The sequence below is a fragment of the Hordeum vulgare genome, unplaced genomic scaffold (assembly GCF_904849725.1).
Source record: "Hordeum vulgare subsp. vulgare unplaced genomic scaffold, MorexV3_pseudomolecules_assembly, whole genome shotgun sequence".
NCBI classification, from domain to species: Eukaryota; Viridiplantae; Streptophyta; class Magnoliopsida; order Poales; family Poaceae; genus Hordeum; species Hordeum vulgare.
In genome coordinates, this window is record NW_025422486.1 from 170001 (window position 1) to 182500 (window position 12500).

The following is a 12500-nucleotide window of genomic DNA, read 5'->3' on the forward strand; positions in this document are numbered from 1 at the left end:
AGGACTTCCCAGAAGGTCACCCATCCTAGTACTACTCTCGCCCAAGCGCGCTTAACTTCGGAGTTCTGATGGGACCCGCTGCTTTAGTGCTGGTATGATCGCATCCGACATGCAACTATCTATTTGTTCCTTATGCTTGCCCCTACTACTACTACTACTACTACTACTACTACTACTACTACTACTACTACTACTACTACTACTACTAGTCGTTGGGTGTCATGCGCGGTGGGAAAAGTCACAGAGGTCGTGGCGGTGCTCGTGTTGTCGGGGTAGAGAGGGATCGCATCCGACATGCAACTATCTATTTGTTCCTTATGCTTGCCCCTACTACTACTACTACTACTACTACTACTAGTCGTTGGGTGTCATGCGCGGTGGGAAAAGTCACAGAGGTCGTGGCGGTGCTCGTGTTGTCGGGGTAGAGAGGGAGCGGTGTAATTCTTGTGTTAAACTCGTCTCCGTTCTCGAGGCAAATGTGGCAATGGACACGGGAGGGGCAAGCTAAAACATATCACAAACGTCAAAAATAAGAAAACTAGTAAACGTCAAAAATAAGAAAACTAGGTCATATAGATCACGGTCCCGTGTCATCCTTGTCATGTGGCGCAAAAATATATTTAGAAAGGGGAATGCAACACGAGGACTTCCCAGGAGGTCACCAATCCTAGTACTACTCTCGCCCAAGCACGCTTAACTTCGGAGTTCTGATGGGATCCGGTGCTTTAGTGCTGGTATGATCGCATCCGACATGCAACTATCTATTTGTTCCTTATGCTTGCCCCTACTACTACTGCTACTACTGCTACTACTGCTACTACTGCTACTACTGCTACTACTACTACTACTACTACTACTAGTCGTTGGGTGTCATGCGCGGTGGGAAAAGTCAAAGAGGTCGTGGCGGTGCTCGTGTTGTCGGGGTAGAGAGGGAGCGGTGAAATTCTTGTGTTAAACTCGTCTCCGTTGTCGAGGCAAATGTGGCAATGGACACGGGAGGGGCAAGCTAAAACATATCACAAACGTCAAAAATAAGAAAACTAGTAAATGTCAAAAATAAGAAAACGAGGTCATATAGATCACGGTCCCGCGTCATCCTTGTCACGTGGCGCAAAAATATATTTGAAAAGGGGAATGCAACACGAGGACTTCACAGGAGGTCACCCATCCTAGTACTACTCTCTCCCAAGCACGCTTAACTTCGGAGTTCTGATGTGATCCAGTGCTTTAGTGCTGGTATGATCACATCCGACATGCAACTATCTATTTGTTCCTTATGCTTGCCCCTACTACTACTACTACTACTACTACTACTATTACTACTACTACTACTACTACTACTACTACTACTAGTCGTTGGGTCTCATGCGCGGTGGGAAAAGTCACAGAGGTCGTGGCGGTGCTCGTGTTGTCGGGGTAGAGAGGGAGCGGTGAAATTCTTGGGTTAAACTCGTCTCCGTTCTCGAGGCAAATGTGGCAATGGACACGGGAGGGGCAAGCTAAAACATATCACAAACGTCAAAAATAAGAAAACTAGTAAACGTCAAAAATAAGAAAACGAGGTCATATAGATCACGGTCCCGTGTCATCCTTGTCACGTGGCGCAAAAATATATTTAAAAAGGGAAATGCAACACGAGGACTTCCCAGGAGGTCACCCATCCTAGTACTACTCTCGCCCAAGCACGCTTAACTTCGGAGTTCTGATGGGATCCGGTGCTTTAGTGCTGGTATGATCGCATCCGACATGCAACTATCTATTTGTTCCTTATGCTTGCCCCTACTACTAGTCGTTGGGTGTCTTGCGCGGTGGAAAAAGTCACAGAGGTCGTGGCGGTGCTCGTGTTGTCAGGGTAGAGAGGGAGCGGTGTAATTCTTGTGTTAAACTCGTCTCCGTTCTCGAGGCAAATGTGGCAATGGACACGGGAGGGGCAAGCTAAAACATATCACAAACGTCAAAAATAAGAAAACTAGTAAACGTCAAAAATAAGAAAACGAGGTCATATAGATCACGGTCCCGCGTCATCCTTGTCACGTGGCGCAAAAATATATTTAAAAAGGGGAATGCAACACGAGGACTTATCAGGAGGTCACCCATCCTAGTACTACTCTCGCCCAAGCACGCTTAACTTCGGAGTTCTGATGGGATCCGGTGCTTTAGTGCTGGTATGATCGCATCCGACATGCAACTATCTATTTGTTCCTTATGCTTGCCCCTACTACTACTGCTACTACTGCTACTACTACTACTACTAGTCGTTGGGTGTCATGCGCGGTGGGAAAAGTCAAAGAGGTCGTGGCGGTGCTCGTGTTGTCGGGGTAGAGAGGGAGCGGTGAAATTCTTGTGTTAAACTCGTCTCCGTTGTCGAGGCAAATGTGGCAATGGACACGGGAGGGGCAAACTAAAACATATCACAAACGTCAAAAATAAGAAAACTAGTAAACGTCAAAAATAAGAAAACGAGGTCATATAGATCACGGTCCCGCGTCATCCTTGTCACGTGGCGCAAAAATATATTTAAAAAGGGGAATGCAACACGAGGACTTCCCAGGAGGTCACCCATCCTAGTACTACTCTCGCCCAAGCACGCTTAACTTCGGAGTTCTGATGGGATCCGGTGCTTTAGTGCTGGTATGATCGCATCCGACATGCAACTATCTATTTGTTCCTTATGCTTGGCCCTACTACTACTACTACTAGTACTACTACTACTACTAGTACTACTACTACTACTACTAGTACTACTACTACTACTACTATTACTACTACTACTACTACTACTACTACTACTACTACTACTAGTCGTTGGGTGTCATGCGCGGTGAGAAAAGTCACAGAGGTCGTGGCGGTGCTCGTGTTGTCGGGGTAGAGAGGGAGCTGTGAAATTTTTGTGTTAAACTCGTCTCCGTTCTCGAGGCAAATGTGGCAATGGACACGGGAGGGGCAAGCTAAAACATATCACAAACGTCAAAAATAAGAAAACTAGTAAATGTCAAAAATAAGAAAACTAGGTCATATAGATCACGGTCCCGTGTCATCCTTGTCACGTGGCGCAAAAATATATTTAAAAAGGGGAATGCAACACGAGGACTTCCCAGGAGGTCACCCATCCTAGTACTACTCTCGCCCAAGCACGCTTAACTTCGGAGTTCTGATGGTATCCGGTGCTTTAGTGCTGGTATGATCACATCCGACATGCAACTATATATTTGTTCCTTATGCTTGCCCCTACTACTACTGCTACTACTGCTACTACTGCTACTACTGCTACTACTACTACTAGTCGTTGGGTGTCATGCGAGGTGGGAAAAGTCAGAGAGGTCGTGGCGGTGCTCGTGTTGTCGGGGTAGAGAGGGAGCGGTGAAATTCTTGTGTTAAACTCGTCTCCGTTGTCGAGGCAAATGTGGCAATGGACACGGGAGGGGCAAGCTAAAACATATCACCAACGTCAAAAATAAGAAAACTAGTAAACGTCAGAAATAAGAAAACGAGGTCATATAGATCACGGTCCCGCATCATCCTTGTCACGTGGCGCAAAAATATATTTAAAAAGGGGAATGCAACACGAGGACTTCCCAGAAGGTCACCCATCCTAGTACTACTCTCGCCCAAGCGCGCTTAACTTCGGAGTTCTGATGGGATCCGCTGCTTTAGTGCTGGTATGATCGCATCCGACATGCAACTATCTATTTGTTCCTTATGCTTGCCCCTACTACTACTACTACTACTACTACTACTACTACTACTACTACTACTACTACTACTACTACTAGTCGTTGGGTGTCATGCGCGGTGGGAAAAGTCACAGAGGTCGTGGCGGTGCTCGTGTTGTCGGGGTAGAGAGGGATCGCATCCGACATGCAACTATCTATTTGTTCCTTATGCTTGCCCCTACTACTACTACTACTACTACTACTACTACTACTACTACTACTACTACTACTAGTCGTTGGGTGTCATGCGCGGTGGGAAAAGTCACAGAGGTCGTGGCGGTGCTCGTGTTGTCGGGGTAGAGAGGGAGCGGTGTAATTCTTGTGTTAAACTCGTCTCCGTTCTCGAGGCAAATGTGGCAATGGACACGGGAGGGGCAAGCTAAAACATATCACAAACGTCAAAAATAAGAAAACTAGTAAACGTCAAAAATAAGAAAACGAGGTCATATAGATCACGGTCCCGTGTCATCCTTGTCATGTGGCGCAAAAATATATTTAGAAAGGGGAATGCAACACGAGGACTTCCCAGGAGGTCACCAATCCTAGTACTACTCTCGCCCAAGCACGCTTAACTTCGGAGTTCTGATGGGATCCGGTGCTTTAGTGCTGGTATGATCGCATCCGACATGCAACTATCTATTTGTTCCTTATGCTTGCCCCTACTACTACTGCTACTACTGCTACTACTGCTACTACTACTACTACTACTACTACTACTAGTCGTTGGGTGTCATGCGCGGTGGGAAAAGTCAAAGAGGTCGTGGCGGTGCTCGTGTTGTCGGGGTAGAGAGGGAGCGGTGAAATTCTTGTGTTAAACTCGTCTCCGTTGTCGAGGCAAATGTGGCAATGGACACGGGAGGGGCAAGCTAAAACATATCACAAACGTCAAAAATAAGAAAACTAGTAAATGTCAAAAATAAGAAAACGAGGTCATATAGATCACGGTCCCGCGTCATCCTTGTCACGTGGCGCAAAAATATATTTGAAAAGGGGAATGCAACACGAGGACTTCCCAGGAGGTCACCCATCCTAGTACTACTCTCTCCCAAGCACGCTTAACTTCGGAGTTCTGATGTGATCTAGTGCTTTAGTGCTGGTATGATCGCATCCGACATGCAACTATCTATTTGTTCCTTATGCTTGCCCCTACTACTACTACTACTACTACTACTACTACTACTACTACTACTACTACTATTACTACTACTACTACTACTACTACTACTACTACTAGTCGTTGGGTCTCATGCGCGGTGGGAAAAGTCACAGAGGTCGTGGCGGTGCTCGTGTTGTCGGGGTAGAGAGGGAGCGGTGAAATTCTTGGGTTAAACTCGTCTCCGTTCTCGAGGCAAATGTGGCAATGGACACGGGAGGGGCAAGCTAAAACATATCACAAACTTCAAAAATAAGAAAACTAGTAAACGTCAAAAATAAGAAAACGAGGTCATATAGATCACGGTCCCGTGTCATCCTTGTCACGTGGCGCAAAAATATATTTAAAAAGGGAAATGCAACACGAGGACTTCCTAGGAGGTCACCCATCCTAGTACTACTCTCGCCCAAGCACGCTTAACTTCGGAGTTCTGATGGGATCCGGTGCTTTAGTGCTGGTATGATCGCATTCAACATGCAACTATCTATTTGTTCCTTATGCTTACCCCTACTACTAGTGCTACTACTGCTACTACTACTACTACTACTACTAGTCGTTGGGTGTCATGCGCGGTGGGAAAAGTCAGAGAGGTCGTGGCGGTGCTTGTGTTGTCGGGGTAGAGAGGGAGCGGTGAAATTCTTGTGTTAAACTCGTCTCCGTTGTCGAGGCAAATGTGGCAATGGACACGGGAGGGGCAAGCTAAAACATATCACAAACGTCAAAAATAAGAAAACTAGTAAACGTCAAAAATAAGAAAACGAGGTCATATAGATCACGGTCCCGCGTCATCCTTGTCACGTGGCGCAAAAATATATTTAAAAAGGGGAATGCAACACGAGGACTTCCCAGGAGGTCACCCATCCTAGTACTATTCTCGCCCAAGCACGCATAACTTCGGAGTTCTGATGGGATCCGTTGCTTTAGTGCTGGTATGATCGCATCCGACATGCAACTATCTATTTGTTCCTTATGCTTGCCCTACTACTACTACTACTACTACTAGTACTACTACTACTACTACTACTACTACTACTACTACTACTACTACTAGTACTACTACTACTACTACTATTATTACTACTACTACTACTACTACTACTACTACTACTACTACTAGTCGTTGGGTGTCATGCGCGGTGGGAAAAGTCACAGAGGTCGTGGCGGTGCTCGTGTTGTCGGGGTAGAGAGGGAGCGGTGAAATTCTTGTGTTAAACTCGTCTCCGTTCTCGAGGCAAATGTGGCAATGGACACGGGAGGGGCAAGCTAAAACATATCACAAACGTCAAAAATAAGAAAACTAGTAAACGTCAAAAATAAGAAAACGAGGTCATATAGATCACGGTCCCGTGTCATCCTTGTCACGTGGCGCAAAAATATATTTAAAAAGGGGAATGCAACACGAGGACTTCCCAAGAGGTCACCCATCCTAGTACTACTCTCGCCCAAGCACGCTTAACTTCGGAGTTCTGATGGGATCCGGTGCTTTAGTGCTGCTTTGATCGCATCCGACATGCAACTATCTATTTGTTCCTTATGCTTGCCCCTACTACTACTGCTACTACTGCTACTACTACTACTACTACTACTAGTCGTTGGGTGTCATGCGCGGTGGGAAAAGTCAGAGAGGTCATGGCGGTGCTCGTGTTGTCGGGGTAGAGAGGGAGCGGTGAAATTCTTGTGTTAAACTCGTCTCCGTTGTCGAGGCAAATGTGGCAATGGACACGGGAGAGGCAAGCTAAAACATATCACAAACGTCAAAAATAAGAAAACTAGTAAACGTCAAAAATAAGAAAACGAGGTCATATAGATCACGGTCCCGTGTCATCCTTGTCACGTGGCGCAAAAATATATTTAAAAAGGGGAATGCAACACGAGGATTTCCCAGGAGGTCACCCATCCTAGTACTACTCTCGCCCAAGCACGCTTAACTTCGGAGTTCTAATGGGATCCGGTGATTTAGTGCTGGTATGATCGCATCCGACATGCAACTATCTATTTGTTCCTTATGCTTGCCCTACTACTACTACTACTAGTACTACTACTACTACTAGTAGTACTACTACTACTACTATTACTACTACTACTACTATTACTACTACTACTACTACTACTACTACTACTACTACTACTAGTAGTTGGGTGTCATGCGCGGTGGGAAAAGTCACAGAGGTCGTGGCGGTGCTCGTGTTGTCGGGGTAGAGAGGGAGCGGTGTAATTCTTGTGTTAAACTCGTCTCCGTTCTCGAGGCAAATGTGGCAATGGACACGGGAGGGGCAAGCTAAAACATATCAGAAACGTCAAAAATAAGAAAACTAGTAAACGTCAAAAATAAAAAACGAGGTCATATAGATCACGGTCCCGTGTCATCCTTGTCATGTGGCGCAAAAATATATTTAAAAAGGGGAATGCAACACGAGGACTTCCCAGGAGGTCACCCATCCTAGTACTACTCTCGCCCAAGCACGCTTAACTTCGGAGTTCTGATGGGATCCGGTGCTTTAGTGCTGGTATGATCGCATCCGACATGCAACTATCTATTTGTTCCTTATGCTTGCCCCTACTACTACTGCTACTACTGCTACTACTGCTACTACTACTACTACTGCTACTACTACTACTAGTCGTTGGGTGTCATGCGCGGTGGGAAAAGTCAAAGAGGTCGTGGCGGTGCTCGTGTTGTCGGGGTAGAGAGGGAGCGGTGAAATTCTTGTGTTAAACTCGTCTCCGTTGTCGAGGCAAATGTGGCAATGGACACGGGAGGGGCAAGCTAAAACATATCACAAACGTCAAAAATAAGAAAACTAGTAAACGTCAAAAATAAGAAAACGAGGTCATATAGATCACGGTCCCGCGTCATCCTTGTCACGTGGCGCAAATATATATTTAAAAAGGGGAATGCAACACGAGGACTTCCCAGGAGGTCACCCATCCTAGTACTACTCTCGCCCAAGCACGCTTAACTTCGGAGTTCTGATGGGATACGGTGCTTTAGTGCTGGTATGATCGCATCCGACATGCAACTATCTATTTGTTCCTTATGCTTGCCCCTACTACTACTACTACTAGTACTACTACTACTACTACTACTAGTCGTTGGGTGTCATGCGCGGTGGGAAAAGTCACAGAGGTCGTGGCGGTGCTCGTGTTGTCGGGGTAGAGAGGGAGCGGTGAAATTCTTGTGCTAAACTCGTCTCCGTTGTCGAGGCAAATGTGGCAATGGACACGGGAGGGGCAAGCTAAAACATATCACAAACGTCAAAAATAAGAAAACTAGTAAACGTCAAAAATAAGAAAACGAGGTCATATAGATCACGGTCCCGCGTCATCCTTGTCACGTGGCGCAAAAATATATTTAAAAAGGGGAATGCAACACGAGGACTTCCGAGGAGGTCACCCATCCTAGTACTACTCTCGCCCAAGCACGCTTAACTTCGGAGTTTTGATGGGATCCGGTGCTTTAGTGCTGGTATGATCGCATCCGACATGCAACTATCTATTTGTTCCTTATGCTTGCCCCTACTACTACTGCTACTACTGCTACTACTACTACTACTAGTCGTTGGGTGTCATGCGCGGTGGGAAAAGTCAGAGAGGTCATGACGGTGCTCGTGTTGTCGGGGTAGAGAGGGAGCGGTGAAATTCTTGTGTTAAACTCGTCTCCGTTGTCGAGGCAAATGTGGCAATGGACACGGGAGGGGCAAGCTAAAACATATCACAAACGTCAAAAATAAGAAAACTAGTAAACGTCAAAAATAAGAAAACGAGGTCATATAGATCACGGTCCCGCGTCATCCTTGTCACGTGGCGCAAAAATATATTTAAAAAGGGGAATGCAACACGAGGACTTCCCAGGAGGTCACCCATCCTAGTACTACTCTCACCCAAGCACGCTTAACTTCGGAGTTCTAATGGGATCCGGTGCTTTAGTGCTGGTATGGTCGCATCCGACATGCAACTATCTATTTGTTCCTTATGCTTGCCCCTACTACTACTACTACTAGTACTACTACTACTACTAGTACTACTACTACTACTAGTACTACTACTACTACTAGTAGTAGTACTACTAATACTACTAGTAGTAGTACTACTACTACTACTATTACTACTACTACTACTACTACTACTACTACTACTAGTCGTTGGGTGTCATGCGCGGTGGGAAAAGTCATAGAGGTCGTGGCGGTGCTCGTGTTGTCGGGTTAGAGAGGGAGCGGTGTAATTCTTGTGTTAAACTCGTCTCCGTTCTCGAGGCAAATGTGGCAATGGACACGGGAGGGGCAAGCTAAAACATATCACAAACGTCAAAAATAAGAAAACTAGTAAACGTCAAAAATAAAAAACGAGGTCATATAGATCACGGTCCCGTGTCATCCTTGTCATGTGGCGCAAAAATATATTTAAAAAGGGGAATGCAACACGAGGACTTCCCAAGAGGTCACCCATCCTAGTACTACTCTCGCCGAATCACGCTTAACTTCGGAGTTCTGATGGGATCCGGTGCTTTAGTGCTGGTATGATCGCATCCAACATGCAACTATCTATTTGTTCCTTATGCTTGCCCCTACTACTACTGCTACTACTGCTACTACTACTACTACTACTCCTACTACTGCTACTACTACTACTAGTCGTTGGGTGTCATGCGCGGTGGGAAAAGTCAAAGAGGTCGTGGCGGTGCTCGTGTTGTTGGGGTAGGGAGGGAGCGGTGAAATTCTTGTGTTAAACTCGTCTCCGTTGTCGAGGCAAATGTGGCAATGGACACGGGAGGGGCAAGCTAAAACATATCACAAACGTCAAAAATAAGAAAACTAGTAAACGTCAAAAATAAGAAAACGAGGTCATATAGATCACGGTCCCGCGTCATCCTTGTCACGTGGCGCAAAAATATATTTTTAAAAAGGGAATGCAACACGCCCAAGCACGCTTAACTTCGGAGTTCTGATGGGATCCGGTGCTTTAGTGCTGGTATGATCGCATCCGACATGCAACTATCTATTTGTTCCTTATGCTTGCCCCTACTACTACTAGTACTACTACTACTAGTACTACTACTACTACTAGTACTACTACTACTACTAGTACTACTACTACTACTAGTACTACTACTACTACTACTACTACTACTACTAGTACTACTACTACTACTACTACTACTACTACTAGTAGTCGTTGGGTGTCATGCGCGGTGGGAAAAGTCACAGAGGTCGTGGCGGTGCTCGTGTTGTCGGGGTAGAGAGGGAGCGGTGAAATTCTTGTGTTCAACTCGTCTCCGTTCTCGAGGCAAATGTGGCAATGGACACGGGAGAGGCAAGCTAAAACATATCACAAACGTCAAAAATAAGAAAACTAGTAAACGTCAAAAAAAGAAAACGAGGTCATATAGATCACGGTCCCGCGTCATCCTTGTCACGTGGCGCAAAAATATATTTAAAAAGGGGAATGCAACACGAGGACTTCCCAGGAGGTCACCCATCCTAGTAGTACTCTCGCCCAAGCACGCTTTACTTCGGAGTTCTGATGGGATCCGGTGCTTTAGTGCTGGTATGATCGCATCCGACATGCAACTATCTATTTGTTCCTTATGCTTGCCCCTACTACTACTACTACTACTACTACTACTACTACTACTACTACTACTACTACTACCAGTACTACTACTGCTACTACTACCAGTACTACTACTACTACTACTACTATTACTACTACTGCTACTACTACTACTACTACTACTACTACCAGTACTACTACTACTACTACTACCAGTACTACTACTACTACTACTACTACTACTACTACTACTACCAGTACTACTACTACTACTACTACCAGTACTACTAGTACTACTACTACTACTACTACTACCTACTACTACTACTACTACTGCTCCTACTACTACTACCACTACCACTACTACTACCACTACCACTACTGCTCCTGTTACTGCTACTACTACCACTACTACTACCACTACTACTACTGCTCCTGCTACTGCTACTACTACCACTACTACTACTGCTCCTGCTCCTGCTCCTGCTCCTGCTCCTGCTCCTCCTCCTGCTCCTCCTCCTGCTCCTGCTACTACTCCTGCTCCTGCTACTACTCCTGCTCCTGCTCCTGCTACTACTACTACTACTACTACTACTACTGCTCCTCCTACTACTAGTCGTTGGGTGTCATGCGCGGTGGGAAAAGTCACAGAGGTCGTGGCGGTGCTCGTGTTGTCGGGTTAGAGAGGGAGCGGTGTAATTCTTGTGTTAAACTCGTCTCCGTTCTCGAGGCAAATGTGGCAATGGACACGGGAGGGGCAAGCTAAAACATATCACAAACGTCAAAAATAAGAAAACTAGTAAACGTCAAAAATAAAAAACGAGGTCATATAGATCACGGTCCCGTGTCATCCTTGTCATGTGGCGCAAAAATATATTTAAAAAGGGGAATGCAACACGAGGACTTCCCAAGAGGTCACCCATCCTAGTACTACTCTCGCCCAAGCACGCTTAACTTCGGAGTTCTGATGGGATCCGGTGCTTTAGTGCTGGTATGATCGCATCCAACATGCAACTATCTATTTGTTCCTTATGCTTGCCCCTACTACTACTGCTACTACTGCTACTACTACTACTACTACTCCTACTACTGCTACTACTACTACTAGTCGTTGGGTGTCATGCGCGGTGGGAAAAGTCAAAGAGGTCGTGGCGGTGCTCGTGTTGTCGGGGTAGGGAGGGAGCGGTGAAATTCTTGTGTTAAACTCGTCTCCGTTGTCGAGGCAAATGTGGCAATGGACACGGGAGGGGCAAGCTAAAACATATCACAAACGTCAAAAATAAGAAAACTAGTAAACGTCAAAAATAAGAAAACGAGGTCATATAGATCATGGTCCCGCGTCATCCTTGTCACGTGGCGCAAAAATATATTTTTAAAAAGGGAATGCAACACGAGGACTTCCCAGGAGGTCACCCATCCTAGTACTACTCTCGCCCAAGCACGCTTAACTTCGGAGTTCTGATGGGATCCGGTGCTTTAGTGCTGGTATGATCGCATCCGACATGCAACTATCTATTTGTTCCTTATGCTTGCCCCTACTACTACTACTACTACTAGTACTACTACTACTACTAGTACTACTACTACTACTAGTACTACTACTACTAGTACTACTACTACTACTACTACTACTACTAGTAGTAGTCGTTGGGTGTCATGCGCGGTGGGAAAAGTCACAGAGGTCGTGGCGGTGCTCGTGTTGTCGGGGTAGAGAGGGAGCGGTGAAATTCTTGTGTTCAACTCGTCTCCGTTCTCGAGGCAAATGTGGCAATGGACACGGGAGGGGCAAGCTAAAACATATCACAAACGTCAAAAATAAGAAAACTAGTAAACGTCAAAAAAAGAAAACGAGGTCATATAGATCACGGTCCCGCGTCATCCTTGTCACGTGGCGCAAAAATATATTTAAAAAGGGGAATGCAACACGAGGACTTCCCAGGAGGTCACCCATCCTAGTAGTACTCTCGCCCAAGCACGCTTTACTTCGGAGTTCTGATGGGATCCGGTGCTTTAGTGCTGGTATGATCGCATCCGACATGCAACTATCTATTTGTTCCTTATGCTTGCCCCTACTACTACTACTA

At 45.8% G+C, this 12500-nt stretch overlaps 23 non-coding genes and 1 pseudogene across 23 annotated transcripts in view; all 24 read right to left on the minus strand.

The window, feature by feature from the left end:
- LOC123416456 overlaps nucleotides 1–106 on the minus strand; it is a 119-nt gene extending 13 nt beyond the window's left edge. The window contains exon 1 of the ribosomal RNA XR_006616112.1: nucleotides 1–106. This exon is cut by the window's left edge and continues 13 nt beyond it. This is a non-coding gene — a ribosomal RNA (5S ribosomal RNA).
- A 523-nt stretch (nucleotides 107–629) lies between these two features.
- LOC123415630 lies at nucleotides 630–748 on the minus strand. The gene has a single exon (XR_006615339.1). It is a non-coding gene; the product is annotated as a 5S ribosomal RNA (ribosomal RNA).
- A 383-nt stretch (nucleotides 749–1131) lies between these two features.
- On the minus strand, nucleotides 1132–1250 carry LOC123416387. Its single transcript, XR_006616051.1, has one exon. It is a non-coding gene; the product is annotated as a 5S ribosomal RNA (ribosomal RNA).
- Nucleotides 1251–1624: 374 nt separating this feature from the next.
- LOC123416754 lies at nucleotides 1625–1743 on the minus strand. Its single transcript, XR_006616356.1, has one exon. It is a non-coding gene; the product is annotated as a 5S ribosomal RNA (ribosomal RNA).
- Nucleotides 1744–2060: 317 nt separating this feature from the next.
- Nucleotides 2061–2179, minus strand: LOC123415691. Its single transcript, XR_006615396.1, has one exon. It is a non-coding gene; the product is annotated as a 5S ribosomal RNA (ribosomal RNA).
- A 347-nt stretch (nucleotides 2180–2526) lies between these two features.
- Nucleotides 2527–2645, minus strand: LOC123416830. The gene has a single exon (XR_006616430.1). It is a non-coding gene; the product is annotated as a 5S ribosomal RNA (ribosomal RNA).
- Nucleotides 2646–3073: 428 nt separating this feature from the next.
- LOC123415875 lies at nucleotides 3074–3192 on the minus strand. Its single transcript, XR_006615568.1, has one exon. It is a non-coding gene; the product is annotated as a 5S ribosomal RNA (ribosomal RNA).
- A 362-nt stretch (nucleotides 3193–3554) lies between these two features.
- Nucleotides 3555–3673, minus strand: LOC123416061. Its single transcript, XR_006615744.1, has one exon. It is a non-coding gene; the product is annotated as a 5S ribosomal RNA (ribosomal RNA).
- A 544-nt stretch (nucleotides 3674–4217) lies between these two features.
- On the minus strand, nucleotides 4218–4336 carry LOC123415632. Its single transcript, XR_006615341.1, has one exon. It is a non-coding gene; the product is annotated as a 5S ribosomal RNA (ribosomal RNA).
- Nucleotides 4337–4704: 368 nt separating this feature from the next.
- Nucleotides 4705–4823, minus strand: LOC123416369. The gene has a single exon (XR_006616034.1). It is a non-coding gene; the product is annotated as a 5S ribosomal RNA (ribosomal RNA).
- A 395-nt stretch (nucleotides 4824–5218) lies between these two features.
- LOC123415261 lies at nucleotides 5219–5337 on the minus strand. Its single transcript, XR_006614981.1, has one exon. It is a non-coding gene; the product is annotated as a 5S ribosomal RNA (ribosomal RNA).
- A 353-nt stretch (nucleotides 5338–5690) lies between these two features.
- On the minus strand, nucleotides 5691–5809 carry LOC123416155. Its single transcript, XR_006615832.1, has one exon. It is a non-coding gene; the product is annotated as a 5S ribosomal RNA (ribosomal RNA).
- Nucleotides 5810–6254: 445 nt separating this feature from the next.
- Nucleotides 6255–6373, minus strand: LOC123415978. The gene has a single exon (XR_006615665.1). It is a non-coding gene; the product is annotated as a 5S ribosomal RNA (ribosomal RNA).
- Nucleotides 6374–6726: 353 nt separating this feature from the next.
- Nucleotides 6727–6845, minus strand: LOC123415330. The gene has a single exon (XR_006615051.1). It is a non-coding gene; the product is annotated as a 5S ribosomal RNA (ribosomal RNA).
- A 423-nt stretch (nucleotides 6846–7268) lies between these two features.
- Nucleotides 7269–7387, minus strand: LOC123416842. Its single transcript, XR_006616441.1, has one exon. It is a non-coding gene; the product is annotated as a 5S ribosomal RNA (ribosomal RNA).
- Nucleotides 7388–7758: 371 nt separating this feature from the next.
- Nucleotides 7759–7877, minus strand: LOC123415713. Its single transcript, XR_006615416.1, has one exon. It is a non-coding gene; the product is annotated as a 5S ribosomal RNA (ribosomal RNA).
- Nucleotides 7878–8227: 350 nt separating this feature from the next.
- On the minus strand, nucleotides 8228–8346 carry LOC123415909. Its single transcript, XR_006615600.1, has one exon. It is a non-coding gene; the product is annotated as a 5S ribosomal RNA (ribosomal RNA).
- Nucleotides 8347–8693: 347 nt separating this feature from the next.
- On the minus strand, nucleotides 8694–8812 carry LOC123416933. The gene has a single exon (XR_006616526.1). It is a non-coding gene; the product is annotated as a 5S ribosomal RNA (ribosomal RNA).
- Nucleotides 8813–9275: 463 nt separating this feature from the next.
- Nucleotides 9276–9394, minus strand: LOC123416303. Its single transcript, XR_006615972.1, has one exon. It is a non-coding gene; the product is annotated as a 5S ribosomal RNA (ribosomal RNA).
- Nucleotides 9395–9769: 375 nt separating this feature from the next.
- Nucleotides 9770–9848, minus strand: LOC123416569 (annotated as a pseudogene).
- Nucleotides 9849–10305: 457 nt separating this feature from the next.
- On the minus strand, nucleotides 10306–10424 carry LOC123415732. The gene has a single exon (XR_006615433.1). It is a non-coding gene; the product is annotated as a 5S ribosomal RNA (ribosomal RNA).
- An 878-nt stretch (nucleotides 10425–11302) lies between these two features.
- LOC123416643 lies at nucleotides 11303–11421 on the minus strand. The gene has a single exon (XR_006616252.1). It is a non-coding gene; the product is annotated as a 5S ribosomal RNA (ribosomal RNA).
- Nucleotides 11422–11796: 375 nt separating this feature from the next.
- On the minus strand, nucleotides 11797–11915 carry LOC123416854. Its single transcript, XR_006616452.1, has one exon. It is a non-coding gene; the product is annotated as a 5S ribosomal RNA (ribosomal RNA).
- A 415-nt stretch (nucleotides 11916–12330) lies between these two features.
- LOC123415733 lies at nucleotides 12331–12449 on the minus strand. Its single transcript, XR_006615434.1, has one exon. It is a non-coding gene; the product is annotated as a 5S ribosomal RNA (ribosomal RNA).
- Between the last annotated feature and the right edge of the window lie 51 nt (nucleotides 12450–12500).